Source organism: Dasypus novemcinctus, chromosome 26 (genome assembly GCF_030445035.2).
Source record: "Dasypus novemcinctus isolate mDasNov1 chromosome 26, mDasNov1.1.hap2, whole genome shotgun sequence".
Taxonomy (NCBI): domain Eukaryota; kingdom Metazoa; phylum Chordata; class Mammalia; order Cingulata; family Dasypodidae; genus Dasypus; species Dasypus novemcinctus.
Window position 1 is genome coordinate 18,434,746 of NC_080698.1, and position 15,164 is coordinate 18,449,909.

Below are 15,164 nucleotides of genomic sequence, written 5' to 3' on the forward strand. Positions count from 1 at the left end.
TCAAATTCTGGAAAGCTGCAAGACCGGAAATTCAGATCAGTTGGAAGATAAATAGATTTTTGTAAACACTCCTGGAGGAGGATCAAGACTTCAAGTGTCCCTTCCTATAATTATTGTAACTGATTAGCAATATAATTTCTCTTGCTTCTCTATTTGTTATTTGTTTATACAACACTGTTCCTTCAGGAAATTCTTGGCAAGGTCAAACTGGCTTAGGTATATAAACTTTGTGAATATGTTTGATGAGAGAAATATGAAACTTTGCTATTTGAGGCTGCACAATGCATACTCCAAATAAACAGCAATAGCCTACATGAATATTATGTGCCTAAGTAGAATTGGGAGTTGAATAAATCTTGATAGTGTATTGCTGGCATATTCATCCGACAATATTTGAGTATCTTCTAATGTGCCAGTCACTATATAAAGCCATTTTATAAAGAGAGATAACAACCTACACTATGGTGCTTGCACACAGAGCACACATGGTGCTCTAAAAAATGTCATTTGACTGAATGAAGGTAGCTTATTAAAGTAAACTATCTTTATGTGGGAAAACAAAATGCTGTACAAGTATGTGTCGGTTTTCTATGTGTTTACACAGATAACCCACACTACAAGAACTGAAGAAGGGTAGCAGTTTTTGTATCACATACATACCTCCCATTTACTCATTCAAACACTAATCTAGGTGTTTCTGTGAAGGAATTTTGCAGATGTAATTCAAATCCTTCATCAGTTGACTTTAGGGAAATTATCCAGGGTGGCCATAATTCAATCAGTGGAAGTCCTTTTGGGGGTGGGGGTGGGGGGGAAAGGCTTAGGCATTCCTAAATGAGACTCCAAACAGCAGCTGGGTCTATAATTACTCTCCCCTCTCTGGATCTTCCCACCCAGCAACCTACAGGTAACAGCTTAGATCTGTTCCTCTGGAGTTGCAGGCTGTTCATGATCTTCCCTTCCATTCCTACAGACCTCAGATTGCTTAACCCGTCCCCACAATTACATAAGCCAATTACTTGTTATAAATCTATATCCAGATAGGTAGGTAGGTAAATAGGTAGATAGATAGGTAGATAGATAGATATCCTACTAGTTTTCTTCTCTGGTTGAACCCTGACTGAAAAATATGTATTGTTTGTAAACAGCTTTATTGCATTATAATATACATTACATAAAATTCACCATTTATCAGTATATTAATAGAATTCAGTCATTACCATGATCAAGTTCTAAAGCATTTACATCACTGCAAAAAGTTCCTTTGGGTTCATTTGCAGTCAATCCCTGTTCCCTCACCCAGCCCAAGACAATCACTGGTCTAGTTTCAGTTACCAAAGATTTGCAGTTTCTGGGAATTTCATGTAAATGGAGTAATGCATTATGTAGTGTTTTATATCTGTCTTTTTTCACTTAATGATAATGTGTTTGAGGATTATCCATGTTGTAGTATATATCAGAAGTTCATTTCTTTTCATTGCTTAATATACCACATTTGGTTTATCCATTCACCAGTTGATGATGGTCATTTGGACTGCTTTCAGTTTTAGGCTATTATGAATAATGCTGCCATGAACATTCATGTACTAGTCTTTGTGTGGACATACATTTTCGTTTCTCATGGATAGAAACCTATAGTGGAAATGCTGGGTTGAATGACAAGTCTATGTTTAACTTTTTAAGAAACTGTCAAACTTTTTCAAAGTGACTGAAAGATTTCACATACCTACCAGCAATATATGAAGGTTTTACTATCTCCACATCCTCACCAACACCTGATATTATCTGTCTTTGGATAATAGCCATGCTAGTGAGTATATGGGGGTATCTAACTGTGGTTTTAATTTGTACCTCCCTAATGTAAAATGGTACTTATTAGCTATTTAATATCTTCTTTTGATGAAGCATCTATTCAAATCTCTTGTCCATCTTATTATTGAGTTGTAAAACTTCTCTATATATTCTGGATTCAAGCCTTTTATCAGATAGATGATTTTCAGATATAATTTCCCAGTCAGTAGCTTGTCTTTTCATTTTCTTAATGGTTTCTTTTGAAGAGTAAAGGTTTTAAATTTTGATAAAGTCCAAATCATCTATTTTTAATTTTGGGGGTCATGCTTTGGGGGTTGAAATCTGTGAGAGACAGATAAAGTTGCAAAGATTTCTCTACTTTTGTTCTAAAAGTTTTTTAGCTTTAAGCTTTAATTTTAGGTCTATGATCCATTTAGTGTTGATTTTTATATATAGGGAAATATATATAATCCAGGTTCATTTTTTGCTTATGATAGATGATTGTTCCGGCACCATTTGTTGAAAAGACTGCCTTTTCCCCAACTAAATTGTCTTAGCCACTTTGTTGAAAAGTGAGTTGATCAGAGCAAGGAGACAAGGAAAAGAAACAAAAGGCATCCAAACGGCAAAGGAAAAGGTAAAACTATATTTGTAGATGACATGATTCTATAAATAAAAATTCCATAGACTTCACACACAAAAAAAAAAAACTACCAGCGCTAATAAACATATTCAGCCAAATGGCAGGGTACAAGATAAACATGAAAAACCTACTGCATTTCTATACAACAGTAATGAACAATCCAAAATGGAAATTAAGGAAACTATTCCATTAACAATAGCATCCAAAAAATAAAAGACCTAGGAATAAATTTAATGAAGGGGGATGAAAGAGTTGAACATTGAAAATTACAAAATATTAATGAAAGAAAGACCTCTCACATGGGATGCAGAAATGGAAAAGGCAATTTTCAAATTCATTTGGAACTGCAAGGGGCACCAAAGAGCCAAAACAATATTGAAAAAAAAAAAGTTGGAGAACTCATACATCTAATTTCAAAACTACAGGATACAGACCAATGGAATAAAACTGAGGGTCTAGAAATAAACCCAAACATTTCAGGCCAATTGATGTTTGACAAGGGTCCTCTAGTGATACTGAACAAATAGGATGAGAGCAGGGGGATATATGTATACACACACACATACAGATGAAAGATATCTAAAGAGATTTATTTAAAGGCATTGTCTCATGTCAGGGTTGGCAAGTTTGAAATCTTTAGGAAAAGACAGCAATCTTAAAATCTAGCTAGAATTTTAAACTGCAGTGTTAAGGCAGAATTTCTCCTTTTCCAGACAACCTAGTTTTCTCTCTTAAGGCCTTTAATTTATTGGATGAGGCCAACACCACATTATCAGGGGTCATCTCCTTTACATAAAGTAAACTGACTATAGATGTTAACCATATCTACAATATACCTTCACAGCAACATCTAAACTAGCATTTGACCAAACAATTGGGCATCATAGCCTAGCCAAGTTGACACATAATGTTAACCATCACAATGCCAAGATTAGTCAACGGGGAAAGAACAGTCTCAACAAATTATGGGGGGAACTGGATAACGGCATACAAAAGAATGAATTTCAATCTGTACTCTACTCCAAATACAAAAGTTAACTCAAAATGGACCAATGACTTAAGAAGAAAACATGGGGGTCAATCCTCATGACCTCAGATTTGGCAATTGTTCTTAGATTTGACACCAAAAGCATAAAAAACAAAAGGAAAAAATAGATAAATTGTACTTCATCAAAATTCAAAACTTTTTCTGGGAATCTGGGGGTATAAGGATAAATGAGTTCTCTGTATTTGTTAAAGTCCTGTAAACTTGAAAGAATTTCAAGATAAAATGGCTAAAAAAATTTAAAACTTTTGTGCATAAAAGGACATTTCAAGATTGTGAAAAATACAACCTACAGAGTAGGAAGAAATAGTTGAAAATCATACATCTGATAAGGGTTCAATATACAGAATATATAAAGAATTCTTAAAATTCAACAACAAAAAGACAAACAAAACAATTAAAATATTGAAAAAGGACTTGAATAGACATTTCTCCAAAGAAGATATACAGGGAAGCAGACTTGACCCAGCGTTAGGGCATCTACCTACCACATGGGAGGTCTGCAATTCAAACCCCAGGCCTCCTTGACCTGTGTGGAGCTGGCCCATGCACAGTGCTGATGCATGCACAGAGTGCTGTGCCACGCAGGGGTGTCCCCCATGTAGGGGAGCCCTACGAGCAAGTAGTGCGCCCCATAAGGAGAGCCGCCCAGGGCGAAAGAAAGTGCAGCCTGCCCAGGAATGGCACCGCACATATGGAGAGTTGACGCAGCAAGATGATGCAACAAAAAGAAATACAGATTCCTGTGCTGTTGACAACAACAGAAGCAGACAAAAACAAGAACACACAGCAAATGGCCACAGAGAACAGACAACTGGGGGAGAGGGGAAGGGGAGATATATAAAATAAATCTTTTAAAAAAACAATAACATTGGAATCATATAAAAGCAGATTTGAGGAGGCAGAAGAAAAGATTGATGAGCTTGAAGAAATGGCCTTTAACAGTGAACATACAAAAAGAACAGTTTAAGAAAAGAATGGAAAAAAATGAACAAGGTCTCAGGAAGCTAAATGACAGCAAAAGACATGCAAACATATGTGTCATGGGTGTCCCAGAAGGAGAAGAGAAGGGAAAAGAGGCAGAAGGAATATTTGAAGGAATAATGGTAGAAAATTGCCCAACCCTATTAAAGGACGTAGATATCCATATTCAAGAAGCACAACATACTCCCATCTGAAAAACCCAAATAGACCAACTTCAAGGCACATACTAATCAGAATGTCAAATGCCAAAGACAAAGAGAGGATTCTGAGAGCAGCAAGAGAAAAGCAATGCATAACATATAAGGGATACCCAATAAGATTAAGTGCTGATTTCTCACCAGAAACTATGGAGGCAAGAAGACAGCAGTCTGATATATTTAAGATATTATAAGAGATAAACATCCCACCAAGAATTTTATATCCAGCAAGACTGTCTTTCAAAAATGAGGGCAAGATTAGAATATTCACAGATAAACAGAAACTGAGAGAATTTCTAAGCAAGAGACCAGATTTTCTGGAAGTACTAAAGGGTGCGCTAGACCCTGAAAAGAAAAGACAGGAGACAGAGGCTTGGAAGAGAGAGTCTAGAAATGAAGATTATATCAATAAAAGTAAATAAAAGGGGAAGTGGCTGTTACTCAATCAGATGAGCTCCCATCTACCATGTGGGAGGCCCTCAGTTCGCATATCGGGGCCTCCTTGTGAAGGCAGGCTCATCTGCATGCTGCAGAGCACCTCTCAGCATGCAGACCCCACAGAGAGCCAGCTCAGCAAGGTGACACAACAAAAAAGAAGAAAGACAAGTCAGAACACAGAAGAGCCCACAGCGAATGGACACAGAGAGCAGACAGCAAGCAAGCTGCAAGGGGGAGGGGAAATAAAATAAATAAATACAGACACAGAAGAATGCACAGTGAATAGACACAGAGAACGGACAGCACGCAAAAAAAATGCACAAGGAGGGGATTAAAAAAAAGTAACTAAAAGTGTCAAAACAGTGGTGGAAAATAAAATATGACAGGTAAAACTCAAATAGTCAGGAATAAACTTAACCAACAATATAAAGCATTTGTATTCAGAAAACTGCAACCCAATGTTAAAAGAAATCAAAAAAGACTAAATATCATTAAGATGTCAATTCTACTCAAATTGATATACAGATTCAATGCAATCCCAATAAAAATTCCACTAGAATTTAAAAAAACAAATTGAAAACATGATTATCAAATTTATTTGGAAGGGTAAAGGGTCCTGAATAGCCAGAAACATCATAAAAAGGAAAAGCAAACCCTCATCCGGTCTTTAAATCATTTTTACATAGCTATAGCAGTAAAAACAGTATGGCATTGGCATAATGGTAGATACATAGACCAGTGGAACCAAACTAATGATTCAGAAACAGACCCTCACATGTATGGTCAAGTGATTTTTTACTAGCCTGTCAAACCCACACAGCTCAGGCAGAACAGTCCACTCAGGAAAATGGTGCTGAAAGAATTGGATATCATAGCCAAAAGAAGGAAAGAGGACCCCTATCTCACACCTTATCCAAAAATTAACTCAAAATGGATCAAAAACCTAAAAATAAAAGCAAGAACCATAAAAATTCTAGAAGAAATTCTAGGAAAATATCTTAAAGACCTGGTGGTAGGTGGTGGATTCTTAAAGGAGAAAAGAGAACAACTGAGATAGACCACTTATATTTAATGTATGTGGAAGTTTTAATTAACTTGACTGTAAAAATGTGGAAATGTATAGAGTGGATAGTAACACCCAGTGAGTAACAGCTAGTTTATAAATGGGGATGTGGCTGAAAATGGTAGTCCAGGTATGTAAATGCCAGTTGACAGAATGCTAGAGAATAATCTAGAAACTGAATAGCACAGTAAACCAAGAGGTGGATGAGAATTGTGGTTGATGCCACAGATGCAAGAGTGTCCTTTGTGAGCTAGAGCAAATGTATATCACCACTGCAGGGTATTGGGAATGTGGAGAAGCATGGGGAAAATACAGCTGGAGTGACCTATGAACTGTAATAATAGCAGTAATAATATAATATTCTTGCATCTATGTGAAAGATGTACTGTGTTGATAATGAGGTAGTATGGAAAATGTGAGCCAAATGTACACTATGAACATGGTAACAATCAGATGATATTACCTTATCTGTAGCAAATGTTCCACTACATTGTGGTGTGTTGATGGAGGGGTGTTGTTTGGGAATTCTGCACACGGGCATGATTGTTTTATACGTTTACAACTTCTGTCATAAAAAATATATTTAAAAAATAATAATAGGGTGGGTTGGGGGAAAACACTACCAAATGTGAGATAAGGACTACAATTAGTAGTAAGATTTTTACAATATTCTTTCATAATTTGTAAGAAACGTCTCATGGTAAAGCAAGCTGTTGGTGGAGGGTTGATGTATGGGACCTCTGTATGATGTTATGCATGTTTACTTTGTAAGTTTACTACTTTTTCTATACACTTAATTGTTTATGTATTTTCATATATAAATGACATAAAGATAATAATAATAGGGAGGGTTGGGGGAAAATACTTTGGTTAGTAGTAATGCTTTGACAATGCTCTTTAATCATTATTAAAAAGGTTTAACAACAATGTAAGGTGTTGGTGGCAGGGTGAGTTATGAGAGTCCTGTATGATGTTACATATGTTTGTTTTGCAAGTTCACAACTATTACTATACACTTATTGTTTATGTATGTTTGTGTGTGGGCAATATATTTCAATAAATTAATTTTTAAAATTTTAAAAATTAAAAAAATTAACTCAAAATTAATCAAAGACCTAAACATAAGAAACAAGACTATAAAATTCCTAGAAAAAAATATAGGAAAGCATCTTTAGGGTCTTGCATTAGGCAATGGTTTCTTAGACTTTACACCCAAAGTACAAGCAACAAAAGAAAAAATAAATAAGTGTTATTTATTTAACAACTTGTGTGCATCAAAGGACTTTACCATGAAAGTGATAGGACAACCTACTCAGTGGGAGAAAATATTTGGAAACTACATATCTGATTAAGGTTTTTTGTTTGTTTGTTTGTTTGTTTTGAGGTACCGAAGGCTTAGAATGGCTACTATTTAAAATATACACGTAGAAAAAATAATTTTAAGTGTTGAAGAAGATGTGGAGAAATTGGATCACTCACTAATACTGGTGGGAATGTAAAATGCCACTGTGGAAGATAGTTCAGCAGTTCCTCAGAAAGCTAAGTATAAAGATACTATATGGAAGCAAGCCAGACATTGAAGGACAAATACTACATGACTTCTCTGATATGAAACAAGCAAACCAAGCTGTCTCAGAGATCTAGAGACTGGAAGATAGGCTTAAAGGAATTTGGGGGGGAGAGGAATGTTGCAAGTTGATGCCTACATGGGTGAAGTCTATGATAAGCTGGAGGTAAGTATTTGTACAGGGAAGGGATAAGATGGGGGCCCATCCTTTGGGTGGGGCTTTGTGGACTTGACAGGGGCTAGGGTTGGGAGGATGGGTCAGATGGCCCAAGGAATTGGGGGGAGGGCTGGGGAAAACAGTTGAATATGGGAGAATGTCAGGTATATGTTTGAAGCTATAATGTTGAGAAAACTCGTTAGAAAATATAAGGAAGGATTATGTGTTTAAGGTGCATGAGGGGGGCATCTGGTACAGGAGCAAGTTTCTAGGGAGTGTGTGAGGGCTCATTTTGTCGTAGTGTGCTATGTCATTGGGTGGAGACCCATACAATGAGTGTGAAGGTGTACCCACATCCTGGGGAGACCTGATGTTCCCAAACAGAGGGAACTGTGTCTCTCCAGAGAATCGGTGGCTCCCAATTAGTTAGGGCAGTCTATTAAGTCAGGTCCTCAGCATTGTTGCAGTATCTGTAAATCTGGTCCCTCAAGTAGTGAAGATTGATTGCCACTGTGGGCCCTGAGGGGAGGGGGAGAGAGATATAGAACAGACATAAGCAGGGCAACTGGGGGGCAATGGAAGTGCTCCACAAGATCACACAATGATGGATATAGGACATGTTAACTTACACCAAAGGTGTATAAAAGTCTAAAAGCTAAAATGTGAGCCATAATGTAAAACATAAGGAAGCTAAAAATCTAGAAATTTGTACAGTCTAAAATATAAACCACAATGTAAACCAAAATGGAACCATGTTTGATAGCTATGTTTCAAAATCTGTACATCAACTGCAGCAAATATAACATAAACTTGTAAAAAGATCATTGCTGGGGAAAGGGGAAAAGGGTTTGATGTTGGATATATGGGAGTCCCCTATATTGTGTATGTGAATTACTGTGATCGAAAACTTTACTGAAGACAAAATTAAAAATTAGAAAAAAAAAGAAAGGATATGGACACTGAGGAAGAAATGAAAGAAAGTGCCTTGCCACTGTACATACAGGGCAACACTTATTACAGTGATGAAAGGCAAAATATTTGAAACAAAGCTTTATAATATTTTTCATTTTATTAATATACCAATTTACTTTTACTTTAGTATTTCTAAATTACTATGTGTTCTATTTCTAAACTTTAAACCCATCACTATATTTCAATTTCCTATTAATTGAATTTGGCAATATATTAGGCTTCATTTGTGAAGAAGTTTTGGACCACACAGAGGTTCAAGTATGGCAGGGGAGGAACACCGGTATGGGGTGTTACTGATCCCACGTGAGTGAAGGGGAGTTCTCCAGGGCATGTATATAGGGGACATAAAAATGTTCTGAGGCGGGGCCGGCGTCCGGCCGCACACGTGGCCTGCCTGTTCAGGCTGGGGCCTCTGCCGGGGCCAGAGGGCAGCGCCCTCGCCACGTTGCGGGGCGGCCGCCTGGGCGTCAGGGGGCGCGCGCGGTCCTGGCCCGGCGCGCGGGGACCCTGCGTACCTACCCCGGCGGCCCCCCGGAGGCCCACCTGACGCCGGCGAAGGGGCGGTGGCCGCCCTGCCACGCCCCTCCTCACTCTTGCCGCGTCTCGGCTCCGGCTGTCCACGTTGTCGCCGAGGCCTGGGACGCGCGGGTGGACGAGCCCTGGGGGAGTGCCTGGCGCCCGCGAGGTAGGAGAGGTGTCCAGGTCCCAGCAGAGCCCGAGGGCCTCTGCACCTAGGGGGAGGAGGAGGAGCTGGCCTGGAGGCCCCACCTGGGGCCCACGGCAGCGACCCCGCTGGGCCGCCTCGTGCTGACCCACCTGCTGGTGGCCCTGTTTGGCATGGGCCTTGGGCTGCCATCAGCGGGATCTCGGTGGAGCTGCCCGTGGTGGTAAAAGACCTCCCCAAGGGTTGGAACCTGCCCGCATCCTGTCTGTGCTGGTGGTGCTGGGGAACCTGGGGCTGCTGCTGGTGACCCTGTGGGGGCGGCTGGCCCCAGGCATGGGCGAGAAGGCCCCCATCTGCGTGGTGCAGACCCTGAGCATGGTGGACACAGCCCTGCTGGCCCCCCTGTGGCACCACGTGGTCCCGGTGGCAGGGCAGCCCTACTCGGTGGCCTTCCTCACGCTGACTCTGCTGCTGGCGATGGCCTGCTGCGCCTCCAACATCACCTTCCTGCCCTTCCTGAGCCACCTGCCGCCGCCCTTCCTGCGCTCCTTCTTTCTGGGCCAGGGCCTCAGCACCCTGCTGCCCTGCGTGCTGGCTCTAGCGCAGGGTGTCGGTCGCCTCAAGTGCCCGCCATCCCCCATCAACGGAACCGTGGGACCCCCCACTACTTCCCGGAGCGCTTTCTGGCCAGCTCCTTCTTCTGGACACTGACCACCCTTCTGGTCACCTCGGCTGCCGCCTTCCAGGGTCTCTTGCTGCTGTCGCCGTCACTGCCATCACCACCCTCTGGACCCGCAGAGGGCCCACGGCCTGGCCCGCGGGTGGGGGCCCCAGGTGCTGGTCCTGAGGGTGGAGAGGAAGAGGCCTTGCCGCTGCAGGAGCCGCTGCAGGAGCCGCTGCGGGAGGCGGCGGGCACATCCCCAGCCCGGACCCCGAGGCCCAGCAGCTGCTCTCAAGCCGCGGCGCCTTCCTGCTGGTCCTGCTGGCCATCACCAACACAGTGACCAACAGCGTGCTGCCCGCCGTGCAGAGCTTCTCCTGCCTGCCCTACGGGCGCCTGGCCTACCATGTGGCCGTGGTGCTGGGCAGCGCCGCCAACCCCCTGGCCTGCTTCCTGGCCATAGGTGTGCTGTGCTGGACCCTGGCGGGCTTGGGCACGCTCTCTCTGCTGGGCATGCTCTTTGGAGCCTACCTGGTGGCGCTGGCCACCTAAGCCCCTGCCAGCCCCTGGTGGGCACCTCTGCAGGGGTGGTCCTCGAGGTGCTGTCGTGGGCGCTGTGCTTGGGCATCTTCTCCTACATGAAGGTGGCGGCCAGCTCCCTGCTGCACGGCAGAGGCCGGCCGGCATTGCTGGCGGCTGGCATGGCCATCCAGCTGGGCTCCCTGCCGGTGCCGTCACCATGTTCCCGCCCACCAGCATCTCCCACGTGTTCCACAGAGGGGAGGACTGCATGGACACGTGCGGCCCCTGAGCCTGCACAGGTGGGGTCCCTCCTGTCTTCACCTTGAGGCTGCCGCGGTGCCCGAGGGCCCGGGGCCCAGGGAGCCGTCCCCACCTGGGCACACTTGCAGACACCTGTACACTCCGTGGGGGACCCTGGCGCTCCAGGCCGGGGTGGGGACCAAAGGGCAGGTCAGAGCAGGGGCAGGCTGGGGCTGTGGGCTCGGCCCCCACCCGGGCCTGCAGTGGACTTGCACAATAAAGTGCTCTTCATCCTCAAAAAAAAAAAAAAAGTTCTGATATATGTCAGGTATTTTTATAGTAGTTACAGTTACAAATGTCAACTGAGGGAGTGCTGAGTTTCTACCCAGGGGAGCTCTGTCACATTCCCCAATGGAACAATAATCCCCCAAGTACAATGGCAAAGACCAACAAGGAGGGATGGTCCAATAATGAATAATGAGCCCTTGATACTGATGACTATGCTTCTGAGCCTGTATGCCCAAAATATGAACTAGGCCTAGAGCTGCAGGGTGCCTAAGAGTTACCTCCTGAAATCCGCCATGTTGCTCAAATGTGGTCACTCTCTAAGCCAAACTCAGCATGTAAATGCATTACCTTCCCCCCAGCGTGTGACATGACTCCCGGGGATGAGCCTCCCTAGTGCCAAGGGATTACTACCAATCACTAACTGGTGATGCAACTAGAAAGAGACCTTGAATAAAAGGGTCAACTCAGACTAGCAGAATATCTCAGCCTACATATTGGATCAAGTGTTAAAAACTGCTTTTTGACCTTGAATAAAAGGAGGAAATGGCAAAGACCAATGAGGTTATATGGCTAAGAGTTTTCCAAAAAGAGTTGGGAGGTTATCAGAGGGGTCACGCTTACATACACCTCAGCAGGACCCCAGAAAGAGCCAAAGTAGATACAACTCTAGGTGCTGGTTCTCCTGAAGGTTATGGAGATCCACAGGGTATATGGTCATGGCAGATGGATTTGGAGTTCTGTGCCATGTCAGAGGGCCATGTCAGAGGGCTCTTGAGTGTGATGGAGCTGGACTCAGATGTGACCTTCCTACACACACCTCTTGTCACTTTTATGGAGCCTGTGGTTGGTGCTAGGGATGGTGCATACTCAGGGGACTTGAATCTCTGGACTGCCCATGTGCCAGCTGGGCCCTGAGCCTCAGCAGAGTTGCGACTCCTACTCTCTGGTTCATTGGCCTTACCCAGGTCACCTAACAGGGAGGTGAAGATGGTCAAACACCACACCAGGGAATCAAGAGTGCCAACAACTGCAAGCAGAGGAATTGCATCCATCATCCATGTGGAATCTAAGCCCCCTCCTGTTCTAGAGGTGGAGTGGGCATCACCATCCCAGGACCCACAGAATGGAGGAATAAAATATAGATTAGGATGGACTTACTAATATTCTACTACTATAAAACTACTGTGACTAGTAATATAAAAAATTGTAGCATTGAGGTAGAGAAAGCGGCCACAGTAGTAGCTGAGGGCAGGGAGAGGGAAGAAGAGGTGTGATGTGGGGACATTTTAGGGACTGTGAGTTGTCCTAAATGATATTATAGGGTCAGATGCTGGACTTTATATATCCTGCCATAACCCACTGAATGTACTGGGGGAGAGTGTGAACTACAGGGTAAACTATTATCTATGTGGTGCAGCAGTGCTCCAGAATGTGTTCACCGAGTGAAACGAGTGTGCCAAAATGATGGAGGAGATTGTTGGTGTGGGAGGAGTAGGGTGGAGGGGTGGGGGGTATGTGGGAACCTCTTATATTTTTTAATGTAACTTTTTTTTGTGATGTCTATATCTTCAAAAAACTACAATTTACAACAATGATGGGGTGGGTGGTGGGGAGTGAAGTGTACGGAAACCGCTTATGTTTTTTGTTTTTTAATGTAACATTCTTTGTGATCTATTAACTTTAATTTAAAAAATTGTAAAAAAAATAAAATAAAGATACTATATGACCTGGTAATCCCTCACTAGGAAAATACCTAAAAGAACTGAAAACTGGTACTCAAACAATTATTTGCAAGCAAGGTTCATAGCGGCATTATTCACAATAGCCAAAGGTGGAAACAACCTAAGTATCTATCAACTGATGAATGGGTAAACAAAATATGGTATACACATATAATGGAATATTATTCAGCATTAAGAAGGAATGAAATTTTGATTCATGTGACAACATAGATGAACCATGAAGACATCATGTTTAGTGAAATAAGCCAAATACAAAAGGACAAACATTGTATGATCTCACTGATATGAAATAATTAGAATAAGCAAACTCATAGAGTCAATCTAGAATATAGGTTACAAGGGGCTGGACTGAGGGTAGGGAGTAGGTAGTTAAATTGTACAGAATTTCTATTTGGGTTGATTGTAAAGTTTTGGAAATGGGATGGGGGTGAGTATAATTAACAACAATGAATTATATATATGAATATAGTTAAAATGGAAAATTTTACATCCTATATATGTTACTACAATAAAAATTAAAAGTAAGAACATAGGAATATACAACACAGTGAACCATATTGTAAATGAAGAACTATAGTTAATAGTACAATTATGAAAACTTTCTTTCAAGAACTTTAACAAATGTACCACTCTAATGCAAGGCGTTAATAATAGGGTGGGTATTTTAGTTTCCTAGGCTGCTGAAGTAAATATCATTAAATGGGTGTGCTTAAACAATGGGAATGTATTAGCTTACAGTTTTGAGGCCAGGAAAATACCCAAATTAAGGTATCTTCTAGGTGATGCTTTCTCCCCAAGACTGTGGCATTCTGGGACTGGCTTCTAGTGACCGTTGGTCCTTAGCTTATCATATGGAAAGGCACATGGTGGTGTCTCCTGGTTTCTTCTTTCTCTTTTCAGTTCCATTTCAGTTTCTTGCTCCCTGTGGCTTTCTCTCTGTCTGCAGTTCATCTTCTTATAAAGGACTCGAGGTATAGGATTAAGAGCAATCCTGATTGAGATGGGTCACACATCTATTAAGTTGCCTCATCAAAAGCCTACTTACAGCTGTAGGCTGGCTTAGGACTCATCTCTCAGGGCTTCCTACATCAGTCTGGCATAGGGCTCGTTTCCTCCCAGGCCTTCTCAGCTGCTCAGCTGTTCTGTTTTCTTCACAAGGTTAGCTGTTAATGCTCAGGCAATGGCTCGGCTCTCCCCAGGCTCAGCTGTTTTTCTTCTCTGGCATCTATGGAGCTTTCCCTCTTCCTTACGATCCCATGTTTTGTTGTCGTTGTTGTTGTTTTATTTAATTAATTTATTTTTTATTGTATTTTTTTGAAGATACATAGATCACAAAAAATCGTAAGAAACTGGGCCCACTGAACCTCAGGAAGAAAAAGGGAAGAGAACCAGGCAGAGGTCACCTGCCATCTTGCTCCAACACGCGGCAACTGACTTGGGTGAGAAATCAGCCTTGAGCTGGACTCTATATGGCCTTGTAACTGAAACTTTTACCCCAAATAAATACCCTTTTTAAAAGCCAAAACAACAACAACAAAAACAAAACAAAACAAAACATGGGATCGTGTAACACAGTGAACCCTGTGGTAGATGAGGATTATGGCTAATAATATAAATATAAGAATGTTCTGTTAGACTCTCAAACAAAAGTACATTTGGGAAATGGATGTGGCTCAAATGACTGAGCTCCTGCCTACCACATGGGAGGTCCCAGGTTTGGTTCCCGGTGCTTCCTGGAGAGGATGAGTAAGACAGAGAGCTGGTGTGATGGGCTGGCACAATGAACTGATGCAACAAGATTATGCAAGAAGAGACACAAAGAGGAAACACAATAAGAGACAACAAAGCAGGGAGCAGAGGTGGCTCAAGCAATTGAGCGCCTTTCTCCCATGTGAGTGGTCCTAGGTTCGGTTCCCAGTGCCTCCTAAAGAGAAGATGAGCAGACACAGAGGGCATACAGTGAATGGACAAAGAGAGTAGACACGAGTGCATACAACAGAGGTGGGGTGGCATGGGTATAAATTTTAAAAATCTTTAAAAAAGAAAAAAAGCCTACTTACCATGGGTTCACACCCACAGGAATGGGTTAACTTTAACATATTTTTTGGGGTACACAGGGCTCAAACCACCACAGGTGGTATATGAGAAAAAATAATATACTCTAACATAAACAATGGACTATAATTAATA

At 42.3% G+C, this 15,164-nt stretch overlaps 1 pseudogene; it reads left to right on the forward strand.

Moving 5' to 3' along the window:
- The first annotated feature begins 7,867 nt into the window (after positions 1 to 7,867).
- On the forward strand, positions 7,868 to 10,993 carry LOC101440462 (solute carrier family 52, riboflavin transporter, member 1 pseudogene; annotated as a pseudogene).
- The last annotated feature ends 4,171 nt before the right edge of the window (positions 10,994 to 15,164 follow it).